Source organism: Myotis nattereri (assembly GCF_964212035.1).
Source record: "Myotis nattereri genome assembly, chromosome: 15".
NCBI lineage: Eukaryota > Metazoa > Chordata > Mammalia > Chiroptera > Vespertilionidae > Myotis > Myotis nattereri.
The window spans coordinates 33,295,100-33,312,975 of record NC_138090.1 but is presented as its reverse complement, the minus strand read 5'-3'; the positions used below and the strand labels follow the sequence as shown (position 1 = coordinate 33,312,975).

At 42.7% G+C, this 17,876-nt stretch overlaps 1 pseudogene across 1 annotated transcript; it reads right to left on the bottom strand.

Annotated features, from left to right (window-relative positions):
- Window positions 1-13,337: 13,337 nt before the first annotated feature.
- LOC308531037 (dual specificity protein phosphatase 7-like) lies at window positions 13,338-15,168 on the bottom strand (annotated as a pseudogene). Its single transcript has 2 exons — window positions 14,325-15,168; window positions 13,338-13,712 (listed from the first exon to the last, which is right to left on the bottom strand). The product of its transcript is annotated as a dual specificity protein phosphatase 7-like (transcript).
- Between the last annotated feature and the right edge of the window lie 2,708 nt (window positions 15,169-17,876).

Here is a 17,876-nt window from a genome sequence, read left to right as displayed (position 1 = left end):
AAATGGCAGGATTTTATATTTCTCGTGGCTGAATCATATCCCTTTGTGTATATATTCCACATCTTTTACTCATTTATTTTTAAAATATATATATTTTTTATTGATTTCAGAGAGGAAGGGAGAGGGAGAGAGAGATAGAAACATCAATGATGAGAGAGAATCATTGATTGGCTGCCTCTTGCATGACCCACACTGGGGATCAAGCCCACAACCCAGACATATGCTCTGATTAGGAATTGAACCATGACCTTCTGGTTCATAGGTTGATGCTCTACCACTGGCCCACACCGGCCCGGCTCTCCATTTATTGTCAGTCACTTAGGTTTTTTCCCCCCATATCTTGGCTATTGTGAATAATGCTGTAATGATAACAGGAGTATAGATACCTCTTTGAGACAGTGATTTTATTTCCTTTGGATATATGCCCAGAAGTGGGGTTGCTGGATCATATGGTACTACTATTTTTCATTTTTTGAGGGAACTCCACACTGTTTTCCAAAGTGGCTGTACATCCCACCACAGTGCACAAGGGTTCACTTTTGGGCCAGTCTTTTTAAGATGCAGGTGTGTATTCTTCACTCTCTTCTTGGGCTCTGAGCCCTTAGGAGATGGTGTAATTACTAAGTGGAAGGAGTCTGGATCCCTGCTTTTATATGTGGATCACCAGAAATGTCCACATTGGTAGGTTCTGTGAGTGAGAAATAAACTATTTTGAGAGCTACTGATTTGAAGATTTTTAAAAATATATTTTTATTTTTACTGATTTCAGAGAGGGAGAGAGAGAGGGAGAGAGAGATAGAAACATCAATGATGAGAGAGAATCATTGATCGGCTGCCTCCTGCACGTCCTCTACTAGGGATCAAGCCCACAACCTGGGCATGTGCCTTTGACTGGAATCAAACTCGGGACAATCCTGTCCGCAGGCTGACGATCTGTCCACTGAGACAAACTGGCTAGGGCTGATTTCAAGTTTGTGATAGCTGCTAGCGAGACCCTAGACAACAAACCTTATTGCTCCCTCCCAGTGCATCTCAAACTGTTTGTGGTTGTGGTGTAGGACTCACTTTTTTAATATCTCCAATGTTTCAGGGACTGATCCTTTGTCTATACCAGTGATGGCGAACCTATGACACGCGTGTCAGAGGTGACACACAAACTCATTTTTTTGGTTGATTTTTCTTTGTTAAATGGCATTTAAATATATAAAATAAATATCAAAAATATAAATCTTTGTTTTACTATGGTTGTAAATATCAAAACATTTCTATATGTGACATGGCACCTGAGTTAAGTTAGGTTTTTCAAAATGCTGACACGCCGATCTCAAAAGGTTCGCCATCACTGGTCTATACCCTATTTGACAAGGTAAGTCTCTTGATCATATACTTGGATGTAATGACAATATCAAATTGCTGTAAGTTTTAAAGCACTTATTGTCAATTTCTGCTTTTATCTTGTTGCAGACCATTAATAGTGGTGGACCAGTACTAGCCCTGCTTTAGTTTATGGCCTTATTTTTTTTTCTCTATAGCATTTTCCATGCTCTGTAATTCTCTCGCTTATTTAGAGGTCTAGTTATGGTTTTCTTCCCCACTAAAATATAGGCTCCTTCAGAAAGGCATCTTATTTTCTTTTCTCTGTTGTGGTTCTAGTTCCTAGTGCAGTGCCTGGTACATCTTAGGTGATCAGAAACTATTTGTTGGATGATGAGTAAATCACGAACTGATGGTTTCAGAAGGATATGGGGGGAGAAGGCAGTCCATACCTGTTACAGAAGTGTTTACAATCAGAATATGAACCAAATTTTAAACAGTTCACTGGCAGCTGCTTCACTTCCTGGTTTGCTGCTTTGCAGCCCAGATGAGGTCTGGTTCTTACAAACCACCTCCCTTCGTTTCCCCCATTAGAGATTACACTGCTCGGAACTGTCACTGTCCGGTGATCAGTTTCTCTTCCACCCTAGCTTGTAAGTGTCTGCTATGTCCCCAGAGTCCGGCAGCGCAGTCAAGGCCCTTGGTTAACATGAATACATTTGTGGCATGAACGCATGAATGTCGGCAGGAGGGGAGGCTGCCTTGGGGAAACAGTTCCCTACCCTGTCTCCCATGGCCCCCATCCCTTGACAGGGTCCCAGGGTTGGTCTTGAGCTCTGGCCCATTGGGCTGCCTGAACTACTGAGAGGGTTCACTTGAAACGCAGGCAGACAGGGCAGGGGGCCAGTGGAAAACAAAGGCAGGTGGAACATACGCAGGGGCAGACACGGCAGTTTGAGCAGCCTAACCACAGGGACCAACCAAGCAGAAATCTTTAAATGTTTCTGGGCTCAAAGTGGGAGGCATGGGAAAACAAGAGAGGGCCTGTAGCAATAAGGTATACAAACACATAGAAACAGAAAGTTCAGCATAAGAAGAGAGAAAGCACACACAGAAACAGGGAAAGTTCAGGCCCATTGCTGGGCAAGAACAATTGAGGGAATCAGCCAGGTGATGAGACAGGTAGACATAGAGCAGATTTGTGGCAAATATATACCCTTGGACTACAAGGTTTTAATGGGCAGCCCATTACTGGGTCGCCCTCCCCTTGTGGGGATTATGAATCTGCTTATAATAAATTTTCCACGCTTTTGCTTAAATCTTCTGGTCCGTAGGCGTTATGAGACACGACCCTGGGAAAACACCTGGGCTCACCGTTCCGGCCATCACTACCACTTCCTTCCCTATCAACCACCTCACACTGCAGGCGCAGACTGACAGCATTTAGCTCTCCAGCTATGGAGGAGCAGGAATCTGATTTGGCACAACTGGATACTTAAGAGTCAAGGTCAGTAACACAGTAGTATGTATTTGTTGGTTTGTTCATGAATCGAAGAGGATGTTACCGAGAAAATAAGTCCGCCATGTAGAAAATCAAGATGATGAGTATGATGAGGCTTCCCATAACAATCCCCAAGACTGCAATGTAGAAGACTTGGTGGGAGGTCTCAGCTGCCAAGGCTCGCTCATTCCATTTGCTGCTGTGCCTTGTCTGATTTGAGGGGAGAGGTAGAATAGGAATAGATGGGCTTAAAAGGATTATTGTATAAGGTAAACTATGGAACTGTATAGACATAGGGTGGGGACCGGAACCCACAGAGAGAAACAAGGAAGAATTCGAGTAAGGCTTCTGACCAGGAGGAAGAGGGAGGGGAGGATTCAGGGAGGGAGGGCATGACTCAGATTCCCACCTGGATAGAGAAGATCAAGGCTATAATGCCTACAGGAAAACACAAGAAGCAGGCCAAAATCGACAGGCACATGTAATCTTTGGGGGGCTTGTCAGGCAAAATTTCAAATGCCTGGGGGAAGAGAGTAGGTTATGGTTTAATATGATTTCTGGACTCTACCATCCCCTATAATCTCATCCCTTTTCACACTAATATCTCTCCTTTGCTCCTGTAAATTCTTCATTTAAAACTCTCGCTGACTCTATCTAACTCCCACCATGTCCTCTCTAACCTCTCCCTGTCCCCTAGAATATCTCCCTGTCCCCTAGAATTCCCAGGCCCAACATTCCCCCATGCCTAATTCCTCTCGGTTCCTTGTAACCCTTTCCATGTCTCCCATAACCGCCTCCCTGTTTTCTATAACTGCCTTGCAGATCCCTACAACATGTCTTTCTTGGCCCCATCCTGTTCACCCAAATCTCGCTGACTCTGATGACTCTCACTTGTCCTCCCTGAAACTTCAACTAATCCACTATCACACTTTGTTCCTATAATTGCCTTGTTGTCACACCAGCAACCATGTCTTTGCTTCTGTAAAACAAAGAAGATCCTCACTCAGCACTTTAATGGTCTCAGTTTATTTGTAAAACCTTCATTATCCCTTATAAAAATTCTCACCCTAGCCCTAACTGGTTTGGCTCAATGGATAGAGTGTCGGCCTGCCAACCGAAGGGTCCCGGGTTCAATTTCAGTCAAAGGCGTGTACCTCAGTTGCAGGCTTCTCACTAGCCCGGGCCCTGGTCGGGGCTCGTGCAGGAGGCAACCAATCAATGTTTCTCTCACATTGATATTTCTCTCTGTCTTTCCCTCTTTCTTCCACTCTTTCTAAAAATCAATAGAAAAATATCCTTGGGTGAGGATTAAAAAAAATCTCATCCTATAAAACTTCTAATGACAACAATAGCTCTCTACTCGTCCCTTTTGTAATATCCCTCACTTTGTACCTATGAATCCTTTTGGTCCAGCTATGATCCATAAACTCTCTCCAGGCTCCTCTAGGACCTTCTTTAAACATCCTTCTCATGACACTCATAGCCTTTTCTCTGTCTCTTTATAAAAGCCTGGCCTTCCTCCCTCTAAGACCTTCCCTCTATCTCTCCACCTAGCTTTCTGATCTTTGAGCTCCTTCTGTGTCCACTTATTACAACCTCCCTGTTTTAAAGCTGTGCTCCCTCTACACTTATCTACTTTTAACAGCCTCTTTGCCCGCTTATGAAACCCTCCTTGCCCCCTTAATCCTCCTCTAACTCCTTCCCGCCTGTCCCCCCATAAATTCCCTCCCACCCCCCTCAAACACCCCCATTTGGGCATCTCGATCTGGCTACCAGCAGCTTCTCTCTCACTCCAACCCGCAGGGATTGCCATGGAGACCACGCAAGCCCCGCCTCCTCTCCTGGCTTTCTACTTCTATTGGCTGATTGGAGGTTGTCTGTAATTGAGGAAGACAGGAGTACTGGCCTGGCTGCTGATTGGTCTGATGGAGTGCTGGTCCTTCCTACTTTCTTGTGTGACAGATCAATCCAGGGAGTTGTTTTTATAACAGTTTAGTTTTTGAAAGTGATTATGTATTTTGGATATAGTCCTTTTGTCAGATATTTTTTCTTGGTCTGCAGCTTTTCATTTCCTAACAGTGTTATTTGCAGAGCAAAGTTTTAATATTTATGGAATCTAAATTAAATTTCTTTTCCTTTAAGGATGTGCTTTTGGTGTCATGTCTAAGAACTCTTTGCTTAACCGAGGGTCAGGAAGATTTTCTTCTATTTTTTTCTCTCGAATTTTTGATAATTTATATATTTAGATCTATCATTCACATTGAGTTAATATTTGTATAAGATGTGAGGTTTTAGTGGATGTTAATTTTTTTCATATGGCTTTTCACTGAATTTAAACCATTACAGAAAATATTCTTTCCTAATAAATTGCCTTTGGACTTCTTTTTAAAATAAATTGGCCATATATTTATGTGCATTTCTTTCTGCAGTCCTTATTCTTCTGTTCTGTTGATATAGGTGCATATCTGTTTGACAATAACACGCTGTCTTATTAATGTAGCTTTACAGTGATTCTTAAAATTGGGTAGTGTGAGTACTCCAATTTTATTTTTAAATGTTTTGACTATGCTTATATAAATCAACAAATCTTGTTGGTCTTTTTTATTGTTGTTAATCCTCACCTGAGGATATTTTTCCATTGTTTTATTTTATTTTATTTTATTTTTTTTAGAGAGAGAATGGAAGGGAGGGGAAGAGACATAGAGAGAGGAACATTGATGTGAGAGAGACACATTGATTGGTTGCTCTCCTCACTCCCTGGCCAGCAACCAAGGTACATGCCCTTGACTGAAATCGAACCCAGAACCCTTCAGTCCATGGGCCGACACTATTCACTGAACCAAACCAGCTAGGACCTTGTTGGTCTTTTAATAGGAGTTGCATTAGAATTACATATCAATTTAGAAGAGATGTTGAGTCTTCCAATTCATGACGGTTGGAAGTTTCTCCATTTCTTTAGGGCTTTTTTTATTTCTATAATCAGCAGCTGTAGTTTAAACATAATAGCTCATAATATTTTAAATTTATACCCACCTACCTGATTTTTTGGGAGCTATTGAAATGGTGCTTCAAAAAAAATTTTGGTTCCTGTTCATTCATTGCTAGTATATAAAAATGTCATTGTGTGTGTGTGTGTGTGTGTGTGTGTGTGTGTGTGTTGATATTCAACCTGAGATTTTGCTAAAGTTATTTTATTAATTGTAGGAGGTTTTTTTGGGGGGTAGATTTCTTGTGATTTTCTACATAGATAATCATCTCATATGCAATTAAGGTTAATTTTATTTCTTCCTTTATAATTTGTATGTTCTTTCTTTTTCTGACTTCATTTGCTGATTAGGACTTCCAGTATGATGTGGAATTGGAGTGATGAGAGTGGACATCCTTGTCTTGTTGCAAATTTTAGGGAGAACCTTTCCCCTTTGTCTTGGTAGAAAACCCAATTGATTATAGTGAATTAATTCTATTTATATACTTCTGTTTTTTCCTAATATTTCATTAAGAAATTTTCTGTCTATATTCATGAGAGATGTTGGTCTGTAGTGTTCTGTACAGAATCTCTATCTAGTTTTAGTATTAAGTGAGTTTAGTATTTATGATGGCCTGCGATGAGTTAGGAAATATTCCCTCCTCTTTTATTTTCTAGAAAAGATTATGTGGAGATGATGGTATTTGTTTGGTATAATTTACCAATAACATCATCTGGGTCTGGAGAGTTCTTTTCCAGAAAGGTTTTAGTTACAAAATAAATTTCTTTAATAGATATAAAATTATTACTCAGATAATCTCTTCATTGTTCATCAGTTTTTGGATTTAAAAAAAAAAGTTCAATTTTTATCTAAGTTGTAACGTTTATGTGTGAAGAGTTGTCATGATCCTTTGTTTTTCCTTTAATGTCTCAGGGTTCTGTAGTGATAGTCTCTCCTTTATTTTAAATATTGGTCATATGTGTCTTCCCTCTTGTTTTGTCAGTATTATGAGAGATTTATTAATTTAATTGGTCTTTTCAAAAAAACAACTTTTGTTTTCATTAATTTTCTTTATTGTTTTTCCCTTTTCAATTTTATTGCTTTCCAATTTTACCTCTTATTTATTCTCTTTGCTTGGGTTTGTTTTGCTCTTATGTTACTAGTTTCATAAGTTACAAGCTTAGATTGCTAATTGGAAACATTTCTTTTTTAAAATAAAATTTATTGGGGTGACATTTGTTAATAATTATATGAGTTTCAAGTATACAATTATATAATACATTATTTGTATATTGCATTTTGTGCTCACCATATTGTCTACTCACAATATATTTGACCCACTTTGCTCTCTTCATCCTCCACCACCTTTCTTTCCTTCTGGGTACCAACATACTGTTATCTATGTCTATGAGTTTGTTTTGCTTGTTTGTTTTTTCTTCCTTTTTTATATCACATCTATGAGTGAAACGATATGGTTCTTGTTCTTTTCTATCTGACTTATTTTACTTAGCATGATACTCTCAAGATCCATGCTTGTTGCTGCAAATGGCAGTATTTCCCCCTTTCTTCTGACTGAGTAGTATTCCACTGTCATTGAAGGACAGACAGACACTTCGGCTGTTTCCTTGTCTTGGCTACCATGAGCAATGCTTCAGTGGACATTGCAGTACGTATATCTTTATATATACACATTTTAAAAAATTTTTTTGGATAGATACCAAGAAGAGGGATTGCTGGATCATAAGGTGGCTTTATTCTTAATTTTTTGAGGAAATTCCATACTGTTTTCCATAGTGGCTGTACCAGTTTACATTCCCACCAGCAGTGTGTGAGGGTCCCTTTTTCTCCACATCTCCTCCAAACTTGTTATTTCTTGTCTTGTTGATAATAGCCATTTTAACAGGTGTGAGTTGGCATCTCATTGTGGTTTTGATTTGCATTTTTCTAATAGCTAGGGAAGTTGAACTTCTTTTCATATATCTGTTGGCCATTTTTATGTCTTTTTGGGAGAAGTGTCTGTTCAGGTCCTCTGATCCATTTCTTAATTAGAATGTTTGTTTTGTTGTTGAGTTGTATGAGTTCTTTACATGTTTATAATATTAGCCCCTTATTGGAGGTGTTGTTTACAAATATCGTCTCCCATTTCGTTAGCTGCCTTTTTGTTTTGTTGATGGTTTCTTTTGCTGTGCAGGATCTTTATATTTATTTTTAAAATATTTTATTGATTACAGAGAGAAAGGGAGAGGAAGAAAGATATAAAATATCAATGATGAGAGAGAATCATTGATTGGCTGCCTCCTGCACACCCCACACTGGGGATTGAGACTGCAACCCAGGCATGTGCTCTGATCGGGAATCGAACCATGACCTCCTGGTTTATAGGTCAACACTCAAACACTGAGCCACGCTAGCCTGGCTTCCTGTGCAGAAGCTTTCTAGTTTGATACAGTCCTAGTTATTTATTTATTTATTTATTTATTTATTTATTTATTTATTATATTTTTATTGATTTCAGAGAGGAAGGGACAGGGGGAAAGATATGGAAACATCAATGATGAGAGAGAATCATTGATTGGCCGCCTCCTGTACACCCCCTACTGGGGATCAAGCTTGCAACCTGGGCATGTGCCCTTGACTGGAATCGAACCTGGGATCCTTCAATCTGTAGGCCGAAGCTTTATCCACTGACCCAAACAAGCTAGGGCTAGTCCTATTTATTTTTACTTTTACTTCTCTTGACTTTGGGGTCAAATTTGTAAAATTCTCTCTAAGACCAAGGTCCACAAGTTTAGTACCTATGTTTTCTTCTATGTATTTTGTTTCAGATCTCATATTTAAGTTTTTAATCCATTTTGAGTTAATTTTTGAGTATTGTGTTAAATAGCAGTCTAATTCATTCTTTTGCATGTGGCTATTCAATTTTCCCAACACTGTTATTGAAAGGGCTTTCTTTTCTCCATTGTATGTTCTTAGCTTCTTTGTTGAAAATTAGTTGCTCATACATGGGGACTCAATTAAAATTTTTTTTTTTATTGATTTCAGAGAGAAAGGGAGAAAGAGGGAGAGAGATAGAAATGTCAATGATCATAGAGAATAATTGATCGGCTGCCTTCTGCACACCCCACACTGGGATCTACCCCACGACCTGGCATGTTCCCTGACTGGGAATTGAACCATGAACTCCTGGTTCCTAGGTCGATGCTCAACCACTGAGTCATGCCGGCTGGGCTGGGGACTCAGTTTTGTTCCATTGGTCTGTGTGGCTTGTTATCTGCTTTGATTATTGTACTTTTATTTTTGTTTAATATATTTTTATTGATTTCAGAGAGGAAGGGAGAGGGAGAGAGAGATAGAAACATCAATGATGAGAGAGAATCACTGATCGGCTGCCTCCTGCACACCCCACACTGGGGACTGAGCCCACAAGCTGAGCATGTCCCCTGACCAGGAATCGAACTGTGACCTCCTGGTTCATAAGTCGATACTCAACCCGAACCATGCTGGCCGGGCTGATTATTGTACTTTTGTAGTATAATTTGAAGTCGGGAGTGTAATACTTCCAACTTTGTTCCTTTTTCTCAGGGTTGCTTTGGCTATTTGTTTTTCCATGTGTGCAGTTCCATACAAATTTGATGATTTTTTTGTTGTATTTTTTGTGTGAAAAATTCCACTGGGATTTTGATGGGGAATGCATTAAGTCTGTGTATTGCTTTAGGTAATACGGCCTTTTAATTATATTGAGTTTTCCATTTCTTTGTGTCTAATTCAGTTTCTTTCAACCACATCTTACAGTTCTCACTGTGTAGGTTCTTCACATCTTTCAGGTTTACACCTAGGAATTTTATCCTTTTTGTTGCAATTGCAAATGGAATTGTTTTTTCATTTCTTTTTCTGTTATTCCATTATTAGTATATAGAAATGCAACAGGTTTTTGTACATTGATTTTGTATACTGCAACTTTACTCTATTTGTTTATTGCTTCTAGTAGGTTTTTGGTGGTGTCTTTAGGGTTTTCTATATATAGAATCATGTCATCTGCAAAAGGCGATTTTTACTTCTTCACTCCCAATTTGGATGCCTTAAAACTTTTTAAAAATTTTATTGGGACAACATTGGTTAATAATATTACATAGATATCAAGTGTACACTTTTATAATACATTATCTATATATTGCATCGTGTGTTTACTGCCCAAAGTCAAATCTCCATCCATCATCATATCTTTGACCTCCTTTACCCTTTACTACCTCTTCCCACCCACTTTCCTTCTAATAACCACTATACTGTTTGTCTGTGAGTTTTTTTGTCTTATTTGTTCATTTGTTGCTTTCACTTTTTAAATTTTTTGTTAATCTTCACCCATAGATATTTTTCCATTGATTTTTAGAGAGAGTGGAAGGGAAGGCAAGAGAGAAAAACATTGATGTGAGAAAGAAACATCAATTGGTTGCCTCCTGCATACATACCAAGCGGAACAGGGGATTGAACCTGCAACCGAGGTATGTGCCCTTGACTGGAATCCAACCCGTGATTCTTCAGTCCACAGGCAAATGCTCTATCCATTGAGCCAAACTGGCTAGGGCTGTTGCTTTCACTTTTATATCCCACATGAGTGAAATCATATGGTTCTTGATTTTTTCCATCTAACTTACTTCACTTAACATGGTATTTTCAAGATTCATCCATGTTGTCATAATTGGCATTATTTCATCTTTTCTTATGGGTGAGTAGTATTCCATTTTATATATGTACCACTTCTTTATTCCATCATCCATCAAAGGACAATTTGATTGTTTTCATGTGTTGGCCACCATGAATAATTCTGCAGTGAACATAGAGGAACATACATTTTTATGAATAAATGTTTTTAATTTTTTTGGTAGATACCCAGAGGAGGGATTGTTGGGTCATATGGTAACTCTATTCATAATGTTTTGAAAAACCTCTATACTGTTTTCCATAGTAGGTGTACTCATTTACATTCCCACCAGCAGTAACTAAGGGTTCCTTTTTCTTCACAACCTCTCCAACACTTGTTATTTCTTGTTTTGTTGATAATAGCCATTGTAACAGGTGTGAGGTGGTATTTCATTGTGATTTTGCTTTGCATTTCACTAATAACTAGTGAAAATGAGCATCTTTTCATGTATCTATTGGCCTTTTGTATGTCTTCTGGGAGGAAGCGTTTGTTTAGGTACTCTACCCATTTTTAAATCTGTTTGTTTTGTTGTTGAGTTGTATGAGTTCTTTACATGTTTTGAATATTAGTCCCTCATTGGAGGTGTTGTTTACGCATATCTTCTACCATTTTGTTGGTTGTCTTTTGTTTTTGTTTGTTTGCTTTTTGCTGTGCAGAAGCTTTTTAGTTTGATATAGTCCCATTTATTTATTTTTACTTTTAGTTCCTTTGACTTTGGGGGCAGATTTGTAAAATCCTCTCTAAGACCAAGGTCCATGAGTTTGTTTATTAATTTGATAGAGAGAAAGAGAGAGAGAGAGAGAGAGAGAGAGAGAGAGAGAGTGAGAGAGAGAGAGATATCAATTTGTTGTTACACTTATTTATGTCTCCGTTGGTTGGTTTTTGCATGTGCCTTGACCAGGGATTGAACCCACAACGTTGGTGTATGGGGACAACATATTCTAACCAACTGAGCTACTAGCCAGAGCTCAAGGTCCATAAGTTTTGTACCTATTTTTCTTCTATGTATTTTATTGTTTCAGGTCTTATATTTAGCTCTTTGATCCAATTTGAGTTCATTCTTGTGATTGATGACAGATAGCAATATAGTTTTGTAGTTTCATTCTTTTGCATTTGGATTTCCAACTTTCTCAACAATATTTATTAAACAGGCTTTCTTTTCTCTGTTGTATGTTTTCTTTAAAGAAAAAATAATATTTATTTGTAATATAAACAAAGTCCCGTCGCTGGCTGGGGATGTGTGTGTATGTGAGTGTGTGTGTTTGTGTGTGTGTGTGTGTGTGTGTATGTGTGCATCTATGTAGAGACACAAATTTTTCTTCATCAGATCATAAAGCAAAACTGGCCCCTCTTGGCATACTCTCATTTACACAAATCTGATGCATCTTTCTGGGTTTTTCTCTTTAAAAGTAAAAAAGAGAGAGAAAGAGAACCATGTACAGCATGGAAGCTTTTTGGCAATTTCTCGACTGTGGCAAGATTTGAATCTGCTGCCTTGAAGAATCCCTTGAAAACAACCCTAGAGAGGTAAGATGCAGTAGGGCAGAGGGGCCACGGGGCCTTGGTCCCGCTCGGGGACCTGGCCGCTGGCTCCCTGCCCTGGCCCCACGTGGTCCGGACACCCGGTAGAACTGAGGCTGAAGAAGGAACAAAACTGGAGAGGCTAACGGAATCGTGGCTTTGTTCTGTGGATATTGGGGGTGGGGCTGGAGGACAGAGCCCTGCACCCCTTTCACCGTCTACCCACCCTCGCCCCTCTGTGCCTGCCTGGGACGGAAATGGGGTGGGTACGAGGTGCCTGGTCACAGAAGGCATGGGCAAGAAGAGCGCTGGGCAGGCCTCACTGGACAAAGGGGCTGGGAGTGGCAGCTGACCCAAAGCAACAGCCGGGGTGAGGGACAGACACTTGGGAGGCAGGGCGGGGCCCCCACCACCTGAGCTTCCCCCAGCCATTGGGCCTCCACTGTTACCACCAAACAGAGAGAGAAAGAGACAGAAGTAGTGGGTTGGTAGAGAAAAGGCCTGGGCCCAGGCCCTCCCAGGGGCCGAGACCAGAGGGCTAATGCTACTGCCTGTGCCCAGGCCAGCCCCTCCTACCCCTCCCCACCAGCAGGACAGCCACAGGGCCTCTGCGTCCTGTCGTGGTTAGCCTGAGGGACCACCTGAGGGATGGGAGGGAGGGCAGAGACCACTGGCCCAGCCCCATCGCAACGGGCAGCTGTCACCAGACCAGTGCAGGGCCATGGGGGTGGGGCCGGGTTGGGGGACGTGGGCACAACGGGGTCCCCCCTTTGAGAAGTGCCCGCTGCAGAAACAGGTGCCACACATGTGCAAAATGCATTTGGTCAAGATCAACACGGGGTCCTCTTTTCCATTAAAAAAAGAAAACAAGAAACCAATAACGGCATTTGGAAATAGGAAGAAAAAAAAAAACTGAGAACATTTCTCCCTCTTCTCTCGCAGGATCAAGAAAGGGATGAAATATTGGTTTATATAATCCACTGCTGCATGTGGCCTGAAAATAACACTTTTCATTAAAAAAGAAAAGTCAAGAAGACGTGTCCTCACGGTGCCCTGGGGGCTTGGGTTTACCTGCCAAAGTAAAAAGTAAACTCGTCCGTGGTGTCTTTAAAAACGCCGAACAGGCTGGGCCATTCGCAGGAAGAAGCTCGTCTGACTCCGCAGCCCTGAGTCTGAGGCAGGGCCCCTCTGGAGTCCTGCACCGGGAGTGCTGCTGGGCTCTGTCCCCCGGATGGTGAGGGGCTCAGCACCATCGGCCTGGCCTCTGGCCACAGGCGATATCCGGGTTGCTTGGGCTCCCTGGGGAGGCTGGCACCCTGCCCACCGGTGCCCGGCCTCACGTGGACTCCAGGGTGTTGAGTGGGAACAGGCTGTGGTTGGTGGGCGTGGAGAAGTAGAGCTGCTCACAGGGTGTGTGGTTGACGCACAGGCTGCTCAGTCAGCCCCAGCGTCCGCTCAATGTCCAGCAGCTGCCCCATGAGGCTGAAGTTGGGTGAGATGCTGGACTTTTTCCTCTTGACAAAGTCGTGGGCGTTGTTGAGTGACAGGTTCATCTTCCGCATCAGGTAGGGCACAGTGACCGTCACCGAGCGGCTGATGCCCGCCAGACAGCGCACCAGGACGCCACACCTCTTGGAGTGCCTCCTGGGTGAAGCTGATGGCCTCCGGGAAGAACTGGAGAGGTTCTGGCTCCGGTGGTCAGAGGTCGGATCTGCTTGTAAAGGGTGTCCCAAAATTCACGCAAGAAGTAATTTTGATAGAAAACACAGGTTTATAATAAATAATTGTAAATTGTTTATTGATTCATAAAGTATACAGTATAGGGTTATGTATGGAATAGCATATCGGGTAAATGGCTTCCATGGCTTTCCTGGCACATACGCACTCTTTTGTTGAAATTTTCCATGACCGTTTTGCATAAATGTGGCTGAATTTCGATGAGGCTCATTTTCATCTTGATGGCTTGGTTAATTGACAAAATTGTCGCATTTGGGGTTCAGAAAATGCACGAGTGATTGTTGAGAAACAAATGCATCCACAACGTGTCACTGTTTGGTGCGGATTTTGGGCCGCAGGCATCATGGGACCATTCTTTGAAAATGCTGCTGCTCAGGCAATAACAGTTAATGGTGCTCGCTATCGAGACATGATAATCCAGTTTTTTGTGCCTAAATTGCACAAAGCCATGGAGGCCATTTACCCGATATGCTATTCCATACATAACCCTATACTATATACTTTATGAGTCAATCAAAATTTACAATTTTTAATTATAAACTTATGTTTTCTATCAAAATTACTTCTTGCATGAATTTTGGGACACCCTTTAGGTGAACTCGCAGCCGTGCTCCGTGCTCGAAGGCGTTGGCAGGTTGGGCATGACGTTGAGGATGTACCTGATGCTGTCCTTGCCGAGCAGGTCCAGGTTGGTGGAGTCCTTGGCGCAGCCGAGGCAGACGTAGGGCAGGATCTGGACGGGGAAGGCCGGTTGGCTGGACGCCACAGGACTGCCGTCCGACTCGGTGGCACTGCTGGGCAGCTCTCGGTCCAACTCCCCGGTACGAGCAGTCAGAGCTGATGCGCATGCCCCCCAGGCCCAGCATGGAGGCGGGTGGCGAGCTGCTGGGTGGGTGGCGAGCTGTCCACGTTGGTCACGCAGTGCTCTGAGTACTCTGTCTGGAACTTGTTGAAACCACCTTGGAGGTAGTCGGACTGGCAGCCATCGTCGCGCAGCTTCTGCAGGAGCAGGTCGAGCACGGAGGCGGGCCCGCCGGGCTTCGGCTGCCACTCGGCGTAGAGCAGCACGGTGGCTGCCCTGCAGCGCGTGGCGCAGCGCTCCTCGTCCGCGTGGTTCGGGATGATGGGGCGGATGGGCAGGTTGCCCTTGCGCAGGCGGCGCAGCGTGAGGCCGGGGATGGCCAGGTTGATGGCCCTCTGCTCGTCGCAGTCGAGCCGCAGCAGGGACGCGCCACCGCGCGCCGCCAGCTCCTCCTGAAGGCACTCGGCGCTCTCACACGGCATGGTCCCCGCGCCCGTCGCCGCGCCCGTCCAGGTGCCCGCGCCGGACCCGCCCCGGGCACCGACCCCGCCCCGGTGTCCCCAGCCGCCGCCGCCCCTGTGGCCGACATGTGCGCCCGCGCTGGGGGGCCGCGGACGTGGTTTTTCATGGGGAGCGCGGGAGCCCGGGGTCGAAGCCTGGCAGCCCTGCCCAGGGACTGCTACCCCGCCGCGCGGGCCCAGGCCGCGGTTCCTGGCGCCTGCCTCCAGCCTCCGCCTGACTCTGTTGTTTGTTTTTGGCTTCTTTGTTGATAATTAGCTGCCCATATATATGTGGGTTTATTTCCAGGTTCTCAACTCAGTCCCATTGGTTTGAGTGTTTTCTGCCAATACCATGCTGTTTTGATTATTGTGGGGTCTATAGTGTAATTTGAAGTCAGGGAGTGTGAAACCTCTGGTTTCATTCTTTTTTTTTTTTAATCTTTAAATTCTTTATTAGTTAAGGTATTAGAAATGTGTCCTCATCCCCCCCATTAGCCCCCCCCCCCACATGCTCTCATCCCCCTGTTGTCCATGTCCATTGGTTTGGCTTGTATGCATGCATACAAGTCCTTTGGTTGATCTCTTCCCCTTACCCCCACCCTCCCCTACTTTCCCTCTGGGAATTAATAGTCTGATCTCTGTTTCTCTGTCTTTGGATCTGTCCCTGTTCATCAGTCTATGTTGTTCTCTATATTCCACAAATGAGTGAGATCATGTGGTATTTATCTTTCTCTGACTGGCTTATTTCACTTAGCATAATGCTCTCCAGTTCCATCCATGCTGTTGCAAAAAGGCAAGAATTCCTTCTTTTTTACTGCAGCGTAGTATTCCACTGTGTAGATGTACCACAGTTTTCTAATCCACTCATCTGCTGATGGGCACTTAGGCTGTTTCCAAATCTTAGCTATGGTGAATTGTGCTGCTATGAACATAGGGGTGCATATATCCATTCTGATTCGTGTTTCTGGCTTCTTGGGATATATTCCTATAAGTGGGATCATTGGGTCAAATGGGAGTTCCATTTTTAGTTTTTTGAGGAAACTCCATACTGTTCTCCACAGTGGCTGCACCAGTCTGCATTCCCACCAGCAGTGCAGAAGGGTTCCTTTTTCTCCACATCCTCTCCAACACTTGTTGTTTGTTGATTTGTTGATGATAGCCATTCTGACAGGTGTGAGATGATACCGCATTGTCGTCTTGATTTGCATCTCTCGTATAATTAGTGACTTTGAGCATGTTTTCATATGTCTCTCGGCCTTCTGTATGTCCTCTTTTGAAAAGTGTCTATCTAGGTCCGTTGCCCATTTTTTGATTGGATTGTTTATCTTCCTATTGTGTTTTTTTGTTTTTTACTATCAACAATCATTTTATTTTATTATTATTATTTATTTATTTAATCTTTATTCAGATTATTACAGTTGTTCCTCTTTTTCCCCCTCATAGCTCCTCTCCACCCAGTTCCCAGACCCCCTCTGCCCTTACCCCCGCCCCGTCATCATCCACAGGTGTACAATTTTTGTCCAGTCTCTTCCCGCACCCCCCAACACCCCTTTCCCCCCTGAGAATAGTCAGTCCACTCCCTTTCTATGCCCGTGATTCTATTATAATCACCAGTTTATTCTGTTCATCAGATTATTTATTCACTTGAGTTTTAGATTCACTTGTTGATAGATGTGTATTTGTTGTTCATAATTTGTATCTTTACCTTTTTCTTCTTTTTCCTCTTCTTAAAGGATACCTTTCAGCATTTCATATAATACTGGTTTGGTGGTGATGAACTCCTTTAGCTTTTTCTTATCTGTGAAGCTCTTTATCTGACCTTCAATTCTGAATGATAGCTTTGCTGGGTAAAGTAATCTTGGTTGTAGGTTCTTGCTATTCATCATTTTGAATATTTCTTGCCACTCCCTTCTGGCCTGCAAAGAGAAATCAGCTGACAGTCGTATGGGTACTCCCTTGTAGGTAGCTGACTGTCTTTCTCTTGCTGCTTTTAAGATTCTCTCTTTGTCTTTTGCTCTTGGCATTTTAATTATGATGTGTCTTGGTGTGGTCCTCTTTGGATTCCTTTTGTTTGGGGTTCTCTGCGCTTCCTGGACTTGTAAGTCTATTTCTTTCACCAGGTAGGGGAAGTTTTCTGTCACTATTTCTTCAAATAGGTTTTCAATATCTTGCTCTCTCTCATCTTCTGGCACCCCTATAATTCGGATGTTGGTACACTTGAAGTTGTCCCAGAGGCAACAGGGCAGAGCGAACAGTTATGGCTGCTCTCAGTCCTGCCCTCAGAGGCCCTGCTTCTCAGTGTCCCAGCAGTCACTGCAAGCACCCCGAGAGAAAGCTGCCCTCGAGTTCCGACCAATGCCAGACAGTCCAGTTTCTCCCTTATGAGTCTGGGTCCCCAGAGACTCACCCAGAACTGGAGCTTAGAACTTAAGACTCCCTCCCAATTGAAAAAGACAACCGTGTCCTCAGCCGCCAGCCCTCTCCGAATGCGCCTCCGTACCTTACTTCCGCACTGCACCTCCTCTGAGTCTCGGTATGCTTTTCTCTTTTCTTCTAGTTGTAGAATTTCCACTCAGCCAGCCTTCCTGTGGTTCTGGATGATGTCTGTTCTGTCTTTTAGTTGTATTTTTGAAGTGGTTGTGTGAGGCAGCAATCTCTGGTGTTTACCTATGCCGCCATCTTTTTTTTTTCTGTATGTATTTATTGATTGATTTGGTGTTCTACTCCTTTTGCTGCAATTGCAAGAGAAATTTTTCATTTATTTTTTCGAAATTTTATTGTTACTATATAGGAATGCAATGGATTTTTGACATTGATTTTATATCCTGTAACTTTA